Source organism: Nanorana parkeri, unplaced genomic scaffold, assembly GCF_000935625.1.
Source record: "Nanorana parkeri isolate BGI_ZX_2015 unplaced genomic scaffold, ASM93562v1 scaffold781, whole genome shotgun sequence".
Classification (NCBI taxonomy): Eukaryota; Metazoa; Chordata; class Amphibia; order Anura; family Dicroglossidae; genus Nanorana; species Nanorana parkeri.
The window spans coordinates 512,854-534,781 of NW_017307049.1; the positions used below are offsets into that span (position 1 = coordinate 512,854).

Here is a 21,928-nt window from a genome sequence, read left to right on the forward strand (position 1 = left end):
AAGACATTACAATCACAATACAATTCAAGACAAGATGGTAAGGGAGGCCCTGCCCCTGAGAATACTTAAGTTATTCCTTGCTTCCCCGACAGCTGGTGCTCTCCTCCGCTACCGCAATGTGGGCAGGCCTTCAAAGTCCTCATGTACAATGCAGGACAATATTGTACATGAAGGAAAATCCAACAATCTACAGTTTTCACCTGAACAGGGGGTTACAATAATGATCCATATAGTAAAGTTGGTGCAAAGTTGTAAAATTCGGCAAATAAAATTATTAGGAAAGTTTCAAATAGAGTAAAAGAACTAAGACAAAGGCGCCCATCAACTTAAGGACTATGACCGGACAGTCAGCATTTGAAACACGGGGCACTAGCTCTTTAAGCAATCATTTTGTTGGCTTTTGTGGACGGAGGAGCAAGAAACTATTCTATTGTAGCCCCAAACAGAGACGCCAATGAAATAAAGAGGAAACAAAGTCATAGGTGCAAAGTACCCTGGATCCATCCCTTATGTAAAACAACACATGCAAGGTACGGTCCCGTTCCAATAAAGAACTTCTGAAGCGATCTGACTTACTATACAACATCCAACCAGACCAAATCTGGTTGTGAAGCTCCATAGAGCCCTTCTCTTCCACTAAGGAACCCTCCAAGTGCATAATATAATTTAAGACAGACGCCCACAAAGACAAAGAAGGGGGCTCAGTAAATTTCCAACATATGGAAATAGAGATTTGAGTACCTAGTAAACAAAAGCGTAAAACGTGGTTTTAACAATTTTGTATGAATCTGGTAAAAGCAAGAAATTGCGGGAGTGAAGGTTAGAGATATAAATTGCATGGCACAAAAGGCTTCTACCACCGACAACCAAAAGGGTTGCATTTTGGGACAACCCCACAATATATGCAAGTAGGTGCCTTCATGCTGTAGGCAGCGCCAACATCTGTCGGAAGAGAATGGGAAGATACGGTAAAGGAGAACTGGACACCGATACCACCTGGATAGTAATTTCTACTTCTCCTGCTGAAAATGAGCAGATACAGAGGAAGAATGCTGTGGAGAAAACAACCTCTCCCAGTCCTCCTCCGACAACACGCTGCCTAGGTCCCGTTCCCAGACCCTCATGTGCGACGTTGGTCCCGAGCAAAGTTGTTAAATTTTATGCTATTGCAAATAACAAGGGGGTATGGTATGGTTGTACCTGGAGAAAAAAACACTAGACACAGAAAATATTATGTACAGTAAGAGCTGCGAAAATATGGAATAGACCAACTCAGTATATTTCTAAATGCACAAAATATAATTGGTTATTAGCACTGTAGCTGGTCCATCCAGGGAATATGAAATTTCCTTGGATGATCATGAAGGATTTGTTTTTACCCTGCTGGAACAAATGGGACCATGCTTTAACAAAATATTTTTGCCTTCCTCTGGATCAGCTGTGGGTTTAGGGTTCTGTATATGCACTGTGGCAGTGCGTAGCAATGCCGCTATGTAGAGTGGCAAAATGGTCACCCGGGACTCTCAGCCAGAGGGGCTGAGCAGTTCCAGGACGGAAATACTTTTACCACGAAAGAGTTGGCTTTGCAATTCTTTCCGGGTTTTCTAAATTATAACTGGGACCCTGGAACTGGGAGATTTCTAAGAGAACTTGGAGGGATGAAATCTCCATTCCTGGGTCCGGACTTTAGTGGTGAACAGCACCAAGTGGTTGTGCACCTGTGCACAGCCCTTATGAAGAGAATGCTGGTTAATGTTCAGGGTTCCAGCTGGAAGACAAGGGAGGTGTCTGTCCAGAAGTCAGGAGGACTCCATCCTGGAACCAGCCTGTGTGGAACGTCAGCTAGATACAGCCCGTGTGGCAAGTCAGCTGGATACAGCCCGTGTGGCAAGTCAGCTGGATACAGCCCGTGTGGGAAAGGTTTTTTTGTGATAACCTGAAGTCGGTGAGACTTGGAAAATCATTATTTTGCTGTACTGTGTTTGAAGACCCCTGTGAGGGAAACACCTCTGTGGACTTTTAGGTTTGAAGTAATAAAAGTGGGCAAAGAAGCCCTTAAAAAGACGTGGCAAGCGAGTGGATTCCGCCCTTAATGTGCTACCATTGGAAGCTAAATCTCACAGCACGTTTTTGATTTATTGATGTATTTATTTATCTATAGGTTGAACTTGATGGACTTATGTCTTTTTTCAACCTATGTGACAAGGAAATAAGGGAAATCTCCAAAAATCCCAGTGACAACTAATAAAGATGGATGTCCTCTTGCTTTAGAGACATTGCCTTTTGTGTGCTATGTAGTAGGGATGCACCGATTCCAAGTACCGTACTCGGTACAAGTACAAGTACAGACACTTTTCAAACTCCAAGACTAGACTAGAGAAAAATTCAAGGAGGCAGCTGTCACTGTCATTTGTAAAGAGCACACGGAGCTCCTGGGATTGGTACATCTCTGTTTTAATGTATAATTTTGTTTTTATAAACATATATAAAGGGATGCACCAATACCATTTTTGCAAGTACAACTACTGATACCTGTCCAAGTACTCATAGATATAAGAACTGATACATTTTTGTTTATTGTCATGTGACAGTTTTTCTAAAACAATACAGACTAATGATTTCAGGACAGTGGTGGAGTGCCAGAGCCAGGTCCCAGCTGCAACCGCTGCAACCGCTGCAACCCTGGTAGTTCTCATGAAAATGCCAAGTATCGTCACTGGTAGCTGAACTGGTATCTGGACATCCCTACTATGTAGTCATTCAAGGTTAAGTCCACTTTTAAAAAAATAAAAAATAAATGCACACTTCATAAAAGAAAACAAAAATGTGTTTTTAACACACTAGAAGCATTGCCTAATAAGCCCATCCCTACCCTTCTCCGGAATAAATTATTGTGTTTGTTCAGCATATATTTATTGCCACTAGATTAACCATTGCTAAAGCCTGGCAATCAACTAATCTAAACTTTGAGGAGGTTAAAAACAGACCAGCAGTTATCATGATCAATGAAAAACGTAATGCAATATTGGCGGATATTTGTGCCAAGATTCCTTTAACTTGGCAACCTTGGATTCCCTTCTCTTAGCCCTTAAATTTTGACTCTAGCTTGTTGAGTAGCTCACTCTATGTGGGTTTGCCCCGGGTGCTTTCCTTTCTTCCTCTTACTCTTTTCTCTTATCCGTTTTTTGTTTTATCTAATCTCTTCTTCGTCTGGATGTAATTTTGGGCTAATATTTTCAATTTTTCCTTCTCTATTACCTTTGTTTCAGCATGTAAACTTATAGAAACATTTGCAGCTGGTCTGTTACATCCTTTGCTTACGTATATTTATTGGACTTTTCCTATGGACAAAGACACCAACTAGCAGCTTGGTTCAGAGCCGCGGAGAGTTTAGAATGCATTTCATATCTATTGTTCTATAATAATATTTGTCTTAACTGTTATGTACCATCATAACAGTGTCTACTTTTTTATTACATGTATGCTCTCAATAAACCTTTTGTGAAAGAAATATTGGACAATGCCTTACTGAGCCAATTCTTTGCTTACTGCCAGTCATACCCGTGTGGCTGACAACTCTTGGCAGTACCTACATCCCAACGCTGTAAATTCCATGTCCACCTAAAACCTCCATTTAAATACAGCGGACCTCGCCCCTCACTTCCGCTGCCAAGAAAGTTTATAATTGCTGCGTAAAATGAGGGCAAATGTCACTGCATGAAATCGAATCATGCCTGGATGGAACTTCAGATCTGCCCCAAAACTGTAACATAACAAGACTAAGTTCTAGTATTCCGGCAATCAGTGAGCCCGGGTACAAAGAAGCAAACGTAGAAGGAGATGTTACTTGACCAGAATCTCCTTTATTGTGGAGGTTGAGCTCTCAAACGGCTCATCTCTGAGTTCTCTCGACGGTATTTCTTTTTCATGTTCAATGGATATGTTGCAACCTTCGTGTCACGAAGCGACTCACCAGTGTTTCCTTTCTAGAGGACAAAACACTTAGAAAAAGAGACACAAGGCTCCCGCTGTGCTTTATAATGCTAATATATTTGCATGTAAGCATCACAAGAACACCATGGCTTCAAGCCTTCTTTCCTTCTTGATGTGTCAAGCACACTGTGCTTACATCCTTGTAATGCTCGCTAACTGTTGGTTTCAATCACAACATTTCTTGCAGGATGAAGTTTGGAATCAGAACAAATGGTTCAAGCTAAAATAAAATCCGCTCCTGGCTACTTTTAACGCAGAGGGCGACTAGAACAAGTGCTTGTTTCAGAATTATCTCAGTTCATCTCTGTGATGAGATGATGTGGCGCAGTAAAAAAACATTAGATATTTGGGAATGTATATGGTGATACGTATGGATTCTCCTGCCATGCCAAACCTCATGGCACTTATTGGGAACCATTCATTTTTTGTTGATATAAGATTACTAAAATACTTTGAACATTGAGTTTAATTGTAACTCTCCTACAGATTTGTTTTATTTTTACTTTAGGACAGTGGTGAAGGTATAGAATTAGGGCTGGGGAAATTAACGATTCATTCCTCGATTAATCGTTAAACTTTTTGATCGAATAAAATTCTTTTGATCGAAAATGAAAACACTCACCTCTCCGCCGGCTTTCGGGAGTCCCGTCGGAGATCCAGTGATGTCACGGACATCGCAACACCGGACTCCTCCCCCCTTCCCCAAGTGGCTCCGTCGGCTAACGAAGGGAAATTTTGCTGTTTTACTATACTATTTGAATACATTTGTATTCCAGCACCTTATTATTCTGAGTTGCCCCACTCAAGCGGTGGCCATATTGAGTGGGGCACATGAGATTAATAACGTGCTGGATTAGTGTGAGCCTAGTTCATGGTATTACTTCATTGCTGTGCTGTATGTGTATAGGCCAATGTAGTTGGATCTGTATGTGCCTTATAATTAATTGAAATTAATCGATTAAAAAAAATTTTGATTATTCGAACAGGAAAATTGTAATCATTACCAGCCCTATATAGAATCTCTGTTAGGTTTTAATTTCAGTCTTTGTCCCAGTTAAAAAGATGTCCCATAGCTGACCTGGAAGGTGAGCTGAATTGGAGAATTTTTCCAAATCAGCTATGTTGTCCTAGATTGCTCACTTCTCCTGCCTTCTCCAAACTCTTCACCCTTTTGTGAATAACCCTATAGGGTTTGCGTTTTGGACAATGTTTCATGTTACACCCATATTATGGGAGTAATATGAAACATGATCACAATGCAAACCCCCTCTCGTCCCCACAATTACCTGAATAGTGGGGTTCTTCTTTCTGCAGGCTCCTGCTACTTTTTTTTATTTGGCGTGGCTCCGCCCACTCAGCCACATCATCCATTCACAGAACATTTGAATGAATAAATTACAAGTTCCATCAGTCATCGCAGCAGAGGGTCTTGTAGTTCTCAGTGGAATACATGTGTGGTGATGTTAATTAATTAATACTTCCTCCCCCCATGTTACTGAGTGTCCGCACTTCAGTACAGACATGGATGAGAGGAAGAATCTGAAGGAGCCACAGGTTTTTAATCAAGTTACAGGATAAGGTACAATAAGGTATAGGGTCATGGGGTTGAGTTTCAGGTATATGAAAACTCAGTCACTTAAAGTGACACTAAACTCCAGAGTTAAATCTTAAAAATCCATTTAAGTCCCTTAACTGGTAACAACAATGTATCTGGTCATGTGACCGCAGCTTCAATGGTAAAATTAAAAACAATGTTGTAGTATGTTAAATTCCCTTTCCATTGTTACAGGAAACGCATTGACACCTTCACATGCTCCAGGTGCAAGTAGGACTACAAGTTATGTGGAGGTGGGCAACCTTGCTGTACATAACGTCAAAGCTCAATAGAGAGGTAATAGTAGAGGTTACAGCAGAACAATAGTCAGTCTGCCTATTTAAAAAGCAGCATTCCATTTGAAAAGATGTTTCTTTATTTACTTTACATCTGATCTACGCATTTCAACAAGAAAATAAAAGTCGGCTTCACTGCCTCTTGTATCCAAGTGGTGCATTGCCACAGGGCGTAGCAGGGAAATAGTTAAAGTATTACGTTAATTAGTAAGATGTCTGATCAACCTGCACTTAAGTGAGACTCTGTCCCAAAATAAAAGCACTTTGCAGATGTGGCGGTAAAGAAGAGGAGACGTCTCTTGTTAGCGTGTCACATTCTGGGGGAGATGTGGTGTGTTTACACACGGTCTCCATTGTTATGTGCCGTACGTTGCAGTGAGCAATATTCAGAGTGAGGATGTTACTTGCATCTTCTCCTCCTTCCTGTCAGGACCTGTTGGAGAACTGTTAATCCCTGAGAAAGAAAAGCCGCTAATTATCACCTTCTGCAAACTACTGAAACAGAAATACTAGTGCGGCAAAAACTTGACATTTTGGAGGGAAGGAAAAAAACAGACTAAAACAAAAGTATGGATTTGAAAAAAACCTTCGCCATGTGGTCGCAGCTAACCGGTCTGTGGTTATGAGATTCCCTCGGAGCGAGGGCTCTGGGTGGGGAGGAAATGGAGATTGCACACAATGCAGAGAAAACAAGGTATGAAGCCGGGGAGAGTCGTGAGATAGAAAATCAGCAACAACCAGTATAAAAAATAATACAGATTATGACAGCATGTGCAGTCTGAGAACTTCTGGTGCAGTAGTTCTCCGCACAAGGCTTCGGCATCCAACAAATGTTACATTATTGAATTATTGACCGAAGGTCCCCTATTTGTCCCAAACCCTGAGCTATCCCTCACAATACTAACTTTATTTTAATATAATTATCCATTAAAGCGACACTTAACTCAGGAGTTAAATCGTATAAATGCATCCAAGCGCCTTAAAGTGACATTAAACCCTCAGATTTTTTAACATAAAACAATACTGTAATGTGCGCCTATGTAGAGCCAACGGAAATCTCACTGCTCCAATTCCTTAGCCACCATCAGGACTCCCCAGGTGCTGGTCTAATAGGTGAATCCCCACATGGAATGGCGTAGTATACGAACAGACCGCACTATCCAGAGAATCCCAATACTTCAGACTTTATTGAAATTCACAGCAAATCCAGTATAACAGTGAATTAAGTGTATAAAGCAACCAATGCCAGCACTGCACACCCCCAACCAGTTAACTAGTGCGGTCTGTTTGTATACTACTAGTGTCAGCACCATGTCAGAGATGATTGGAGGATCTACAGCCGAGTGATACACAAATAAGATACATTTATGTTAATAGTTAAGGCGCTTGAAAGTATTTATAAGATTTTACTCCTGAGTTTAGTGTCACTTTCAGACATTACGTAGTGGTCCTGTTGTTCCTCCTCCTTATAACCTGATTCTGGTACGGGGCCAAAAATACCATTTAGATGGTAAGGAAACAGGTAATCCTCTAAGCCAGGCTTAGGCAAACTCAGGCTCTCCAATTGTGGCTGAACTATAAATCCCATAAGGCATTGCAAGACTTTGGCAGCACAGTCATGACTCCCAGAGACAGATGTGTGATGGTAATTGTAGTGTCACTTCAGCTGCAGGGCTGTATTATGGCTACCCTGCTCTAAGTGATGTTGATACGCGGAAGCTGAGTCACCATTGTACATGCTCTGTTATTCTGTCACTGGCTCCCGAGGTGTGTCCAGTCTCCCCATACTGTGCTTGCATGGTCATTGTATACTGTATGTCAGATCCCGTTAGTGCGCATGTGCAATTTTGTGTCTGGAGCCGACGTGTGCAGGCTCCCCCTACTATGCATGCATGGTCATTGTGCCCGCTGGCTCCCTCTACTGCGCGTGGTTCATTATTGTGTCCGGTGGCTCCTTCTAGTGCACATGCATGATCTTCACATCCATCATCTTGCACTATCGGCATTAAGTCTCCATGTTCTTCCTGTGCTTCCATGGGTTTCCTCCGGCTACTTTGTTTTTCTCCCACACTCCAAAGACATGCTGGAAGGGTAATTGGCTACTGTCTAAATTGGCCTTGTATGTGTGCATGTGAGGTAGGGACCTTAGATTGTAAGCTCCTTGAGGCCTGGGACTGATGCACATAGGGACCTTAGACTGTAAGCTCCTTAGGGGCAGGGACCGATGTGAATGGCCACTGTGTAAAGTGATTATAATTAATAAATAAATAAACTTACAGCCTAAAAGAATTCCTTAAACTTTAAACTATCCAAACCCTAACACTCATCCTGACCCCAACACTTAACCACTGACCCTAACACCAATGTAACCTAACTTCCTAATTAGAACCTCAACGCTACTTTAACCCCTTTTGCAGCATACATGCCTATTATGCGGCACCAGAGGACTGAAGGATCACAATCCTGTGCCAAAATTCTAGCACTAAAATGCCACATGAGCTGGCAAGTCTAATGTTGACACACACACACTATGACTATTTCTATATTCAATTCTGTTATCACTGTTGGAGTTCTTTCCTGGTGATATTGCCATGCATATATTTGTCTTTTTACCTGTTTTATTAGTTTGTGTTTTAAAGTATTGAGTGAGACAAAAAAAAAAATATCCATCTATCTATCCATCTATCTATCTATCTATCTATCTATCTATCTATCTATCTATCTATCTATCTATCTATCTATCTATCTATCTATCCATAGATAGATAGACATTTATTTTTTATCAGCATGCACGATCACAGAAAATAACTGTATGGGCTCACACAATTTTCAAATTGATTAATTACAAGAAGAAATCCTTATCCCACCCCCCAAATCATTCTTCCATTCAGCATGATCTGCAATACCATCAAACATGACCGCAGTCCATGCAAAAGTCACTGAGGTTAAGAAGATCTAAACAAGAAAACCCACCAATGGAGCATGCGCCCAATTTCACAAGAATGAGCAAACATTTGTATTCCTATTCCTTATATACTCACACCTTATATATAAACCAAACTTATTTTTATTTTACCAACATGGCATTGCAGTTGTCGTGTCATATTTTTTAATAAGCAGCAAAAATAGTCGATCACAAAAAGGTAGTGAAAAGGGCAAAGTGCACTGACAGCCCAAAATGTCCTCTTTATAAATACGTTTCTTACTGTTTATGTGGCCCAATGAGTAGCCGTGTGACACACGAAGCTGCAATAGGGAACAGTGGTGTCACCTGCCAGGACCTTACAGTAGCATGAACCCCCTTTTTTTTATTAATAATAATAAATCCAGATCAAACATACATTGCCCAGCAAGGTATTTACTTTACATTTTTGCCCAAGCACTTACAGTCATGTTTCCAATCAACTGCAAGGGAAAGGAGTCACCCTAAAACAGGATATTAGGGAACCGGCTGATTCTGCAGGACACTAAAACTTTTACACATCAAGAAGCATTGTAAGTAATTTCATCAGCATTTGAAAAAGCCACAAAACTCTAATATCACTTTCAGTTCTAGATTTGCTCATCCCTATCACAACCCAAGGTGACTGTGGCTGCATCAGCTTCTGCGCCAGTATTAAAATTCTCAACATTTAAATTCTCCATTTATACACTACTGCCATACTTATATAATAAACACGAAACAACTCCAGGGTTCCATAGGACCATGCACAGGAAAGGAGCCATTCTGAGCCCCTGTTCAATAATCAAAAGAAACCCATCGCACACCTGACCGGATAATACCGCCAAGAATCGGGTGGGTGCCAAGCGACCACGGATGCCTCCGCAAATCAGTATAAATATGAAGAAGTCACTCGCACTCCAGCTCAAGTTCAGTCAATATTTTATTGACCTCTGTGGTGTCACAACATGGCGACGTTTCAGAACCCATTTGGTCCCTTTATCAGGCAAACAAAGGGGGACCAAACGGGTTCCAAAACGTCGCCATGTTGTGACACCACAGAGGTAAAAAAAAAAATATTGACTGAACTTGAGCTGGAGTGCGTGTAATTTCTTCATATTTATACTGAACCCCTGTTCAAGCCTTCCCACTGCATGACCGCAACATGTTAAAAACATGTGAAACGCTTGCCTTGTAGTTATTTGTTAATGGCACCTCAAACGTAGCCGGCAAATTGTACATTTTTCCCCCGGCGGTGTGGTCAAAAAACATATTTGCTGCATGAGCCACTTTGCTGTGTTGCGTGGCAAAAAACACGATATGCATTCACTGAACGCCAGGGTGCGAACGGGGCCTAAAACAGGATACCAGGACCATTGCTCAGGGGACCAGATGATGCTACAGGAACAGCTTAAACTTTTAACATCAAGGAACAGCATCCATGCCATTCAAAAAGCATACAAAGCGTTTGACTTTAAAATCACATTAAGGGCTTGTTCACACCAAGCGCAGAGCAGGTGCAGAGCAGATCAGTTGCAGACCGGATCAAAACTGCGTCCAATGTATTCCAATGGTATTTTTTGCTCCAGTTCACATCGCAGCATGCAGTTCCAGAGCAGGTGAAAAAACTGCAGCAGGCCCTATTTTACCTGCCCTGGATCTGCAAATGCATCAAACACGCATTCAAATGCCTGGAACGCAGTAAAAGCCCGTTTTAAACTTTAAAAAAAACATTTTTTGCCAAAAACACGTCAAAAACGCATCTAAAAGACTAGCGTGCGTGTGCAGAAACCTGTCCGGATCTGCTCTGCATTTGGTGTGAGCAAGGCCTTAAGTGGCACAATTGTGTAAATGGTAAGAGCAGATGAAGAAAATGACAAATATTGATAAACAGTTCCGATATACAGATATCATTTGTGTATTTGGCTGTTAAGGGGGTTTCTATGTTATGGTTACCGTAGACTCGGGAGAATAATTTGGAGCCTGTGCTGCATTTTAATATATCCAGCAGGGTGCCATGCCTGCCAGGAGACCCTCTCTTGTCCCCTCCGTATCGCCATTTTAACGGCGTGCTAGGTTTGGGCGAGGATGTCTTATTAAATGCAATCTACATTTTCCAGAATCTAAACATAAAACAGCCTGCCAAAACGACTGCCGCGCATCCTTAAAAGGCACTGGCGAGGTGCGATGAGTAGCGACCGCTGGCTGTGCTTTGCGTGAATGTAAAACACCTAATAATAATCATGGCCTGAATAGATAATGAATCTTGTCCATTTACAGCACTCTCCCTGTGATTAAATGCCTCGAGGGACGCAGGGAGCATGCTCATTTTAATTTGAAAATCTGTTCGCAGATATATTCATCTTACAATTATAGGTTAGGCTAATAGGTAATCAGGCCAATCTCCAAACAGATTCATTTCTTCCCTTTGTAATATCCAGGGACACATTTAAATGCAGACGACTCCCAACAACATGATAAAGATACCAAGCGCTGCGCGGCAAAGCATGTACACAGAGAAACCGTCACCGCTATATGTAGAAGGAGGAGCATGTGCGCAGAAAGTTTCCTGATTCCGTTCAGATTTTGTAAATTGCACAGACACAACGCTGCCATAGAGTATAGCTGGAGTCCTGGTGCCCAAATTGTCTCTCCCCAGGGGCCACATGCTGCCCCTGCGGAAACAATATGGGCCCTCTTGGATCCCAGTAGTCATTATTGGGTAGAGGATTTTCATTTGTAAAGAGATTTTATACGTTAATACTCTCTTGTATCCAGTCCACAAGCACTCTTTATAGTTTCTGTAGTATGGCCACACACTGTCTGACAGCTTCCATAGCATTCCATATACTCAATATTAATTGTGGCCCTTTGGGGAAGTCAGTTGAAGCCTTGATACTTCGTATGCTAAAGAATGACACCATTCAGTTCTACACTGAAAAGCCTCTGGCTTTTTTTTTACTGGACTATACACTTACGTTTTTGCTCGTGTTGAAAAAAGACACAAGACTATAAAAGAGCATCAACAAACTATTGGGGGCCTCTCTGTGCTCCCCTCTTCTTCTAAGGCAGCATTTCTCAACCTTTCTTCATCCATGGCACCCTTTAAAATAATGCAAATTCTTGAGGCACCTCAGTCTAAAATGTAAAAACTATCAAAGTAAAAAAACGGCATGTGGTCCCTCCAATATCCATACCATACCCTCATCTGAGATAGGGGTATGGTATAGATTTGAAGGGGGGACCCCATGCAAAAACAGAAAAACAAGTGGGTGTTCCATCCATCACATCAGATTCCCTTTTAGGAACTCCTTCCCCATCACAGTCAACCCCTCTCACACCAGAAGCTCCCCTTCACATGACAAGCCTGCCTGCACCATAGAAAGTTATGATGCTGCATGAACATTTTGAGGCGTCTTTGAGGAAGCCAGAAGGCACCCTGGTTGAGAAAGGATGTTCTAAAGCAAATAAACACCTCAAACTTAAAGTGCCTGAAAATATGCTGACCTCATATTTCTGTTTGGTGCAGTGACAGCCCCGGGCAGGTGATATGGGCTTACTCGAGGCGCAGAGTCTAAGCACCAGCCGGTTATCACCAGACCTCCTGATGGTGGAGATGGGTTTCGCTGCTTGCTGGTGCTAGCTCGTGGCCTCCATCAAGGGATGAGCTGGACAGGAGGGCTCAAATGAGGAGACAGTAATCTGGAGCATGGTCATGAAAAGGTAGAGATACTTACAAGAGAACCAGAGAATGGCTGGACAGTCTCGGTCAGCAGTCAATAGATAGGAGACAAAGTCAGGCAACAAGAGCATAGTTTCAGGCAGGGGTCGAGGTAGGCGGTCCAGGTCAGCAGCTAGTAGGTAGGAGACAAAGTCAAAGGACAAGAGCAAAGATATGGATCCTTGTAGGGGTTGAGGTAGGCGGTAAACAGAGAGTGGTCAGACGGTCCAGGTTGGCAGCCAGTAGGTAGGAGACAAAGTCAGAGGAGAAGAGCACAGTCAGATCCAGACAAGGGGCGAGGCAGACGGCTCAGAGAGTGGTCAGGCGGTCCAGGTTGGCAGCGAGCAATCAGTTGGTAAGGTAGGAGACAGAAGCATAATCGGGTTCAGGCAGAAGAGCAGGGCAGGCAGCAAGCGCAGAGGTGTCAGAGGGTCCGGGTAAGCAACAGGAAACAAACAACAGTATTAAAGCTCTTGTACACATAGAGAGCTGGATTGACACAGCACCAGCCCCTTCTAGAGCTGGTGCATAATTACATCTCTGAATCATAAACAACATGTCCAGCTCCCTTCAGGGCACTCTGGATGTTCTGGTCTGGATTCTGTGACTATCATTGGTCTTACCGGCCTGGAATCTAAGAGGGCCATTAGAAGTAATGGCAGGGTTCCTGTCAATACCATTAGAGGTGCTGGTGGGTCTTCTGGTAGTACTGGATGGAATTCCCAATAAAGGTCTGTAAACCCCGGCAAGGACTCTGTGCATACCATTACACACTGCTACTGGTTGGGGTGATGATCACCTCACGTTTATAAATTAGCTTTTACTTTTTAAAGTTGGTGAAGTATTTATCATGAGATAGAGAGTATCCACAGCACCAACATTGTCTGTCTGACTAAAACAATTCAAGTTGAAATTCCAGTAAAGAGTTAATACGAGTATGTGAACTATTTTATTTGGCAAAAGATTTGTAATCCCATGTAGCTAGTCTTGTAATCCAAGCGGTACTGCCAGTCATGGACCAGCAACTACAGAGGTAAGCAATACATCCTGGTGCAGGCTCAGTCCTAGCACATGACTGAGCAACAAAGCAGCAGCTCCAAGCCAAGGGGGAAATCCCCTCTTTGACAGTTGTCACCCCAACAGATGCCCCCGCTGGAAGATTTCTCCATACTAGGGCTGCAGCTAACGATTATTTTCATAATCAATTAGTTGCCCGATTATTTGTTCAACTAATCGATTGGTTGCATTAAAAAAAACTCTCTCTCTCTCTCTCGATTAGTTGTTGCAGCCCTACTCCATACATCTTGTTCCGGTGACAACGTTACCATTTTGGATCTCTCATTACTTTCTGTAACGGGCACAATGGTCAGGGCTTAATTTCCCCAGCAGGGACTCAGACAGCTATAAAACTTGACAGGGTTTCTAATCCATGCACACACACACACTATAAAAAGCAGGGGTAGGCAAACTCTGGCCTAACTGCTATGGTGAAACGACCAATCCTATCATCTGCCTCGGGGAGTCATGGCTGTGGCTGTCAGAGTCTTGGATTGCCTAATGGGATTTGAAGTTGTGCTACAGCTGGAGGGCCGGAGTTCACCCACCCCTGATATAAAGGTTAGGCTTTACATACATTTTAAAAATGGCTGAATCACCATTATCGACAGACAAAGAGACAAATTCTGATTAAATTACGATTCTGAACATAATAATTCCTGGAGCCATACAGCTCAGAATGAGTTATCTCTCTTCAAGGTGATGTTTACTTTGCACATGTACACGTTGTTGCACATTTACGGAAAGCTGGAGTTGTTGGAACCAGCTGCTGATAGATGCTGTGTAAACTTACAACACGGTTAATTGTTTCTTTTTAACTACTAAATCCATTTACATTGTTGCATCATGTCATGGTGCTAGATAAAGGGGGCGGAGCTACAGCTCTCAAAACTCGTCAGCTTTGTAAACATTCTGTCTTTGCTTCACGTAGTATTAAACTCTCAAACTGCTGAAAGCAGATCAAACAAATATACATTGCCCAGCAAAGTATGTCTTTACATTTTTGACCAATCACTTAAAGGTATCATGTTTCTCAACAGCTCCAACTCTCTCAGCTCAGATTCTCTGAACTTCCTGTCCAGTACAAGATGACAAGGGACAGAGCAGGCTCCAGCATCTACAAGCTTGGAGAAGGGAGGAGGGGAGTGACTTGCCTTGTCTTGCTGTGTGTAGGTGTGGACACACACACAGCTTACTAGCACACACAAGGGTGGCTCCTTAGGACCCGGCAAGGGAAAGGAGTCACCCTAAAACAGGATATCAGGGGACCAGCTGATTCTGCAGGATACTAAATATTTTAAACATCAAGAAGCAGCATCCATTGTAAGTGATTTCATCAGCATTTCAAATAGCTTAAAAACATTTGGACTTTAACATGACTTTTAGTTCTAGATTTGCTCATCCCTATCACAAGGTGACTGTGGCTGCATCAGCTTCTGGGTCAGTATTTAATTTATTCTCAACATTCAAATTCTCCATTTCTCCACTACTGCCATTCTTATAATAAACAAAAAAAAACTTCAGGGTTACAGCGCTATTAATCCACTTTTCCAAGCATTAAACACTGGACAGGGGTGACCTTTCCACGCAGGCACAAAAACTTTCATCAAAGTTGGTTGTTATATGTTTGGTTATATTTCTCAATAACCAGAAAGGATATAAATCCACTATGTGTGCACCAAATGCCTTTGCAAACTCAGATATCACCTTGTAAAAAATAGCTGCAACATCATCACTGTGCTGTAGATAGCCTGTGCAGAGAGCTCTCTAGGACTATGCACAAGGGGTGAAACGCGTGAGGCGGTGGATCAATGTGGGGAAATTGTCATTGTGTTTCTGTACTGTTGGATCAATTAAAGTTTTTACTATGGTAGAATTCTTGTGGAGTGCATCTTTTTGTGGAACTTTCCACATCAGTGACCGGTCTTTGTTACAGGAGGAGGCAGAGACAAGACCAGTCACCATGCACAAGGAGAGAGAGAGCAGCAGTGACCTGTCTTTATTACAGGAGGGGCGGAGACAAGACCAGTCACCCTGCACAAGGAGAGAGAGCAGCAGTGAGCAGTCTTTAGTACAGAAGGGGGCGGAGACAAGACCAGGCACCCTGCACAAGGAGAGAGAGCAGTAGTGACCTGTCTTTAGTACAGGAGGGAGCAGAGACAAGACCAGTCACCGTGCACAAGGAGAGAGGACAGCAGTGACCGGACTTTATTACAGGAAGCTCCAAGTCTCACACTGGATTACTGCACAGATCTAGTAGAAATACACAAAGCTCACCAAGATTCAAGGAAGGATACACATGATTCTTGGGCTTAGACAATATTTTCTTATCCCGGAGTTCAGCTTAAAAAAAAGCAAAATATACTCTGGTGAATCCATAGAGCCAAATGGGATGATTCAAATGGGGTTATTCTGAATTTCTGAACACAACAATTTGTGGAGCCATAAAGCTCGGAATGAGTTCCGTGAATCATCCAGATGATGTATACTTTGAACATTTACACATTTATAGAAAAAAAAAAGCATCTTCCAAAAAAAAAAAAAAAAGCCAAACTTTGATTGGCTGCTACAGAGAACACTCTTCCCTTTCAGACGCTTCCACACCCGTAATTAAAGGGTTAATTATCCGCTCCCACTAGTAACACCCTCTTGTAACCAGCAATGTTTATATAACAGATTCCAACCAAAGTAAAGTACAACCTGTCTCCTTATAATATATTAATATTAATGTATGCATTCAAAACATGCCAAGTGCAAATAAAGGATTACAACCCCCTTCCCCCCCGCCCCCCCAGGATTGATAGAGCGGGGACATGGGGCTGGAACAAGGAGAGGATGGAGGCCAATTCTCTTTGAATCGCGTTCAGAAATGTTCACATCATGGACATGTATAAAAATGAACTGCACATGAAAAAGCAACTTTCTACGTGAGATACGGATAAAGAGGCAGCGAAGGGATCTGACAGAGAGAATCCAGCACACTACCTATTATCCGGCATTCAAGCAACCCTCGATGTTTTTTTGCCGGTGGCTTGATGCATGCTAAAAAAGTTTGTTAGCCACTGAATGTATTGAGTGGCCCACAAAATTCATCACTTACATCTTGCTGCCAGTTGGCCGCTAGATTCAGCGGTCGACAGCAGAATGTAAACAACGAGGTGCAATAGCCAATAGCAGTTAGGCTATTGTACCCGCCCACTGAGCACAGCAGAGACCTGAGAGAGAACTTTCCCTCTTGGGCCCGTTCCTCTGCTCGGTGGGTGGGTGGGTGCAATAGGCAGTCTGCTATTGCAATTTGAAATGGTTGAAAATGTAAGGTTAAATGGCGACTTTTATAGACTGATTAACCCCTTCACGACCCATGACGGGATAATCCCGTCATGAATTCTGAACGGAGTCTGTTCAGATATGTAGAGCTGGAGGCCGGCTTTAGAGTAGAAGCGATTCTGGCGGCAGCTCGCTTCTACATTTCCGTAAACAGGCCAACACCACCGTTGTGTTTCCTTGGTTCCGCTGCCTCTCCTACGGGCCCAGGTGCGGCATCTCGGGTGTCGGTGGTTAGCTGGGGAGGAGTGCGGTGAGCGTCCGTTCACCGCTCTCCTCCCCGTTCTATGGGACTGGGAGAGACGCGTATTGCATCACTTCCGGTCCCATAGCTGTCATTGCTGGGCTCCTGAAGACAAAAATGTTGATTGCACAACACATGCTAGGTATTGCTACACACGCCAGAATGAGAGCAATAATTCCAGGTCCAATATATACACATATCTCTAAACTGATGACCTGTGGGGGCTTTTAAAGCCTTGTCTATGGACTTTGTGGGGTACTGAATACTGTTGCAGTTTCACGGACGCACACAATTTGTAACCTGGGCATGTTGGGTATCTATTTACTCGTTGTACTCTCATCTTTTATATTTTTACAAAACAAATGGTTTTATATTGTAGTAGAGGGTACTAAATTTAACTTAACATTTTTGGGTTTGATAACAAGTTGTTCTAATGTCGTGCAACATAGAAATTTGCAACTGCCACCATTTTATTGTATAGGGTCTTGGCTTTCAGAAAAGATATCATGTTTGGGGGTTTTAGGTAATTTCCAGGCCTAAAATGTGGATTATAACATGTAAATGAAAAAAAGGCCTTTGTCCTTTTACCAATAATGAGGAACACTATGTACTTGAGGGGCTCTCTTAATCCACAACCTGCCAAGTTTAAGCCAGTGGGCATCAGCATGCTCTTGGGTATAGTTTTATTTTGATATGGTCTTGAAGCCTAAAGTCCCACACTGAGAACAACGCAAATATCGTGCCTATGGAAGCCTTAAAAATGAACTGCTTTGTGGTCACATTTTAATTCTGAGGCAGTGTTTAACTATGGCAGCTTCTACCTGCAATAAATGAAGGGTTTACCGCATGTTACCACAATATTCTCTTCTATACTGGTGGACAGTAAAATGTCCCCTTACATTGGTGGTGAGTGTAGTGCTTGCTTATACTGATGGTTCGCTTATATTGGGAAAAGTGGGAAAAAGGATTCCTTATGCTGGTAGTCAGTGGGAGAAATGCTCTGCACATTGGTAGTCAATGGAAAGCATGACTCTTAGACCCCGTTCACATTGAGCGATTTATCGCGCGGTAATTCCCGCGATATCGCAGCAAATTACCGCGCGATATCGCGCTCCAATGCAATCCAATGGGGCAAAGGGTCCTGCTGTCGCGGGTCGTGTGTCGCTACAGCAGGACCCTTTTTGGAGCGGATTTAGCCGCGATTCAAGCTTGCTCAATGCAAGCTTGAACGCCACATCGCGCGGCAAATCTCGCGATGTCGCGCAATATGCAAATCGCGCGACAAACGCGCGATTTGCATATCGCGCAGTGGGAACGGGGCCTCACATTGGTAGTCAGTGGGAGGAATGCTCCTTACATTGGTGGCCAGTGGGAAGAATGCTCCTTACATTGGCGGTTAGTAGAAAGAACTCTCCTTGCACTGGTGGTCAGCAGGAAAAATGCTCCTCACATTGGTAGTCAATGGAACACATGACCCTTACATTAATAGTCAGTGGGAAGAATGCTCCTTACATTGGTGGTCAGTAGGAAGAACGCCCCTTGCATTGGAGGTCGCTGGGAAGAATGCCCCTTACATTGGTAGCCAGTGGGAAGAATGTTCCTTACATTGGTGGTCAGTGGGAAGAATGCTCCTTACATTGGTGATCAGTGGGAAGAATGTTCCTTACATTGGTGGTCAGTGGGAAGAATGCTCCTTACATTGGTGATCAGTGGGAAGAATGCTCCTTCCATTGGAGGTCAGTAGGAAGAATTCTCCTTCAAATTGGTGATCAGTGGGAAGAATGCTCCTTGAATTGGTGGTCAGTAGGAATAATTATCCTTGCATTGGAGGTCAGTAGGAAGAATTCTCCTTAAATTGGTGGTCAATTAGACGTATGTCCAGTCCACCCTTACAGATAAAGTAGCTATAACGATCACAGAAAATGGTTACTTATCTTAAAGTAAAAAACAAGAACCCCTAAAAAACTCCCTGGAAACTCTGTAGTTCCACTGAACCCTCTTTGAAAAAGTTTGCCTTAGACAAATGCCACTGGAACAAGTGTCCCCGTTATATTTTCTCCCGTCTCTTTCCCATTCCAGTATTTTAGATATCTGTTACATTCAGTCCAGCTGAGAATGGTCACCAAAACATTGAATGGAGAAGATGAATCTCCGCAGCTGGGACATAGACAGCAGTAAAGGGGTACAGGGGTACAGAGCCTATCCTGCTACATCCAAAAGGGAAAAAAACTGTACCCTGTAGATATACATTAAAGTCTTGAGCTTTATCATGTCCAAGCATTTCTCAGCTGGTTACTCAGAGGGAACATAGTCTTCTAGCTTAACAGGAAGTTGACACAAGACAAACTACATCCTCACACATACAGGTTCATTGTCATCCATTACTGGACTTGCAGACAAATGCCTTAGCTGCTCTTTTATTAAAACAGCCTCTAATGAAATAACATCCAGGAAAAGTAAATAAAGAAGATGATGAACTTACCTTACCAATTTGGTGAGAGTCTAGAGCAGCAGCAGCAGTTTCTAAGACTCCTTTCTCATGCTGCAGAGAAAAGAAAAAGAAGAGGATATGTACATTTAGACATTGTGAATGGGACACCTTTATAACATCTGAATGACGAGATATGGATTTGGGCGTGGAAATATTGTGTCTTATGTATACATATCAACATATATTCACCTGGCAGCCACAGTCCAAACAAAACACTCATCAGACAGCCTTTCAGGTGGTGTAAACACAAAATGCAGCCCTGCCATCGGGTATTGTTGGTGGTACAGGGGGATTTTACATGTGCAGACTCGAATAGAAGGATCTGGGCAACAAATCATTAATTACATGCCGCTATTAAAGCTGAACCCCAGGCTAAATCAATTTTTAAAAAAAGCCTCAGAGCATATATAAAAGCTAGGACTGATCGCTGTGTTGCCTAAAGCTGAACTCCAGGCAAATATAAAAGGCACAGATTATAGCAGCTCTGTTTTTGTTAATAAATCATTATATAGACCTGTGCAAGCTCTTGAATTAGACCTGGTATCAGCCACTTGCAAACCCTGTACAGCGGAGCTTATACCGGGGGGGGGTTGTGCACAGCACAAGGAGCAAGTTGGTTGTGCTGCAGTGCTCAAGTGCTAAAAAGGAACATGTTGATAAGAAGGGAGAGCAAAGTGACAGAGAGACGAGCTGATCAGTCTGCTGCTTCTCTTTTCTCTATTTAGTCCAGGGGTGGACAACTCCGGCCCTCCAGCTGTTGAAGGACTACAAGTACCATGAGGCATTAGAAGACTGACAGTTGCAGGGATTTGTAGTTAAAGCACAGCTGGAGAGCCGGAGATGCCCTCCCTTGGTTTAGTCATCGGCTGGACAAGACCTGCAACTGCAGCAGAGAAAAATCAGGTCTCCTACCCTACCAGACAGGGCTGTGATGTTTGGCAGAGCTGTGTACATCTCAGAAATGGATGGCCAGTTCTTAGATGTGTCTGTGTGTCGAGCTGTTTGCCTGGAGTTCAGCTGTCGAAGAACTACAAGTACCATGAGGCATTAGAAGACTGACAGTTGCAGGGATGTGTAGTTAAAGCACAGCTGGAGGGCTGGAGTGCCCACCCCTGGTTTAGTCATCGGTTGGAGAAGACCTGTGACTGCAGCAGAGAAAAATCAGGTCTCCTACCCTGCCAGACAGGGATGTGATGTGTGGCAGAGCTGTGTACATCTCAGAAATGGATGGCCAGTTCTTAAATCTATCTGTGTGTTGAGCTGTTTGTCTGGAGTTCAGCTTTAAAACAGCCCTACAGAGTAACAAAACTATTAGGGCCAAGTGCTCTTTCGCGGGCACCATATGGCGACAGAGCGCACCATTGTTAGAATAATCCTATTGACAGAGCTAAGGGAGCCTGCAGAAGTTTCTATGCAAACCAAGACTTTTTTTTTTTCTGTTGTAGTTGGCATGCTCTTGAAGTTGGGGTATTTCAGAAAGCCATGATGGTGCTCTTAAGAAGATTATACTAACAACAAAGGTGCGCACCTTATGGTGCCTACTTGTCAGGATTTAGCTTCGCTTTATAGTTTTCTTTTTTTCTTTTCACGGTACAGGTTCACTTTAAGAAACAAACAGCTTTCAATTTGGTTTGTAGCTGGATTTCTGTAATAATCTGCAACAATTCAAAGTAATGACTAGAACCATATCAGTGACATATCTCCGACTGTATCTAGTGTAAATGACAAACAATGGCCCACTATGGGGTATACTGGGAGCATCTTCCGTCTTCCAGAGAAGAACTGGGCTGAGGAATAGGAGCACATCTGCCCTGCGGGCCAGCAGAAATATTATTTATTAGCAGGGCCGTCTTTATTATTGATTGGACCCTGGGCAAACATGACTGATGGATTCGTCAATTTTCGTCTCTTCGTTCAAAAACCCCAATAAACACTCAGACTGCGTGACGTGGATTTCAACGGCCACAGCAGCCCTTTTATTAAACCAAACAACTTTAACAATAACCAAAGTAATAAACCAAATATACACAAATAATACTGTAAACTATGGTTGACCTGAGAAGGGGTCTTTGGGTGCCCAACAGCCCAAAAAGGCCTCTCGACGACTACCACGTCCAATCAGGTAAGATCAGCTATTCCCATTTTATTTTTTAACTCTTTCTCCCGGGACTATTCCTCCCCCCAGTCATGCAGCCCCTCCGCTCAGTCTCTCCGGGTCTGTCTTTTTCTTGCCTCCTTCCATGTACACCAGGACACTCAGGAAAAGGG

The 21,928-nt window shown here is 42.9% G+C and overlaps 1 protein-coding gene across 1 annotated transcript in view; it reads right to left on the reverse strand.

Moving 5' to 3' along the window:
• Positions 1–19,714, reverse strand: part of ZBTB20 (zinc finger and BTB domain containing 20) — a gene marked incomplete at its 3' end in the record, with an annotated part of 528,739 nt that extends 509,025 nt beyond the window's left edge. Inside the window, exon 1 of the mRNA XM_018564788.1 lies at positions 19,652–19,714. The remainder of the gene's footprint in view (positions 1–19,651) is intronic.
• Between the last annotated feature and the right edge of the window lie 2,214 nt (positions 19,715–21,928).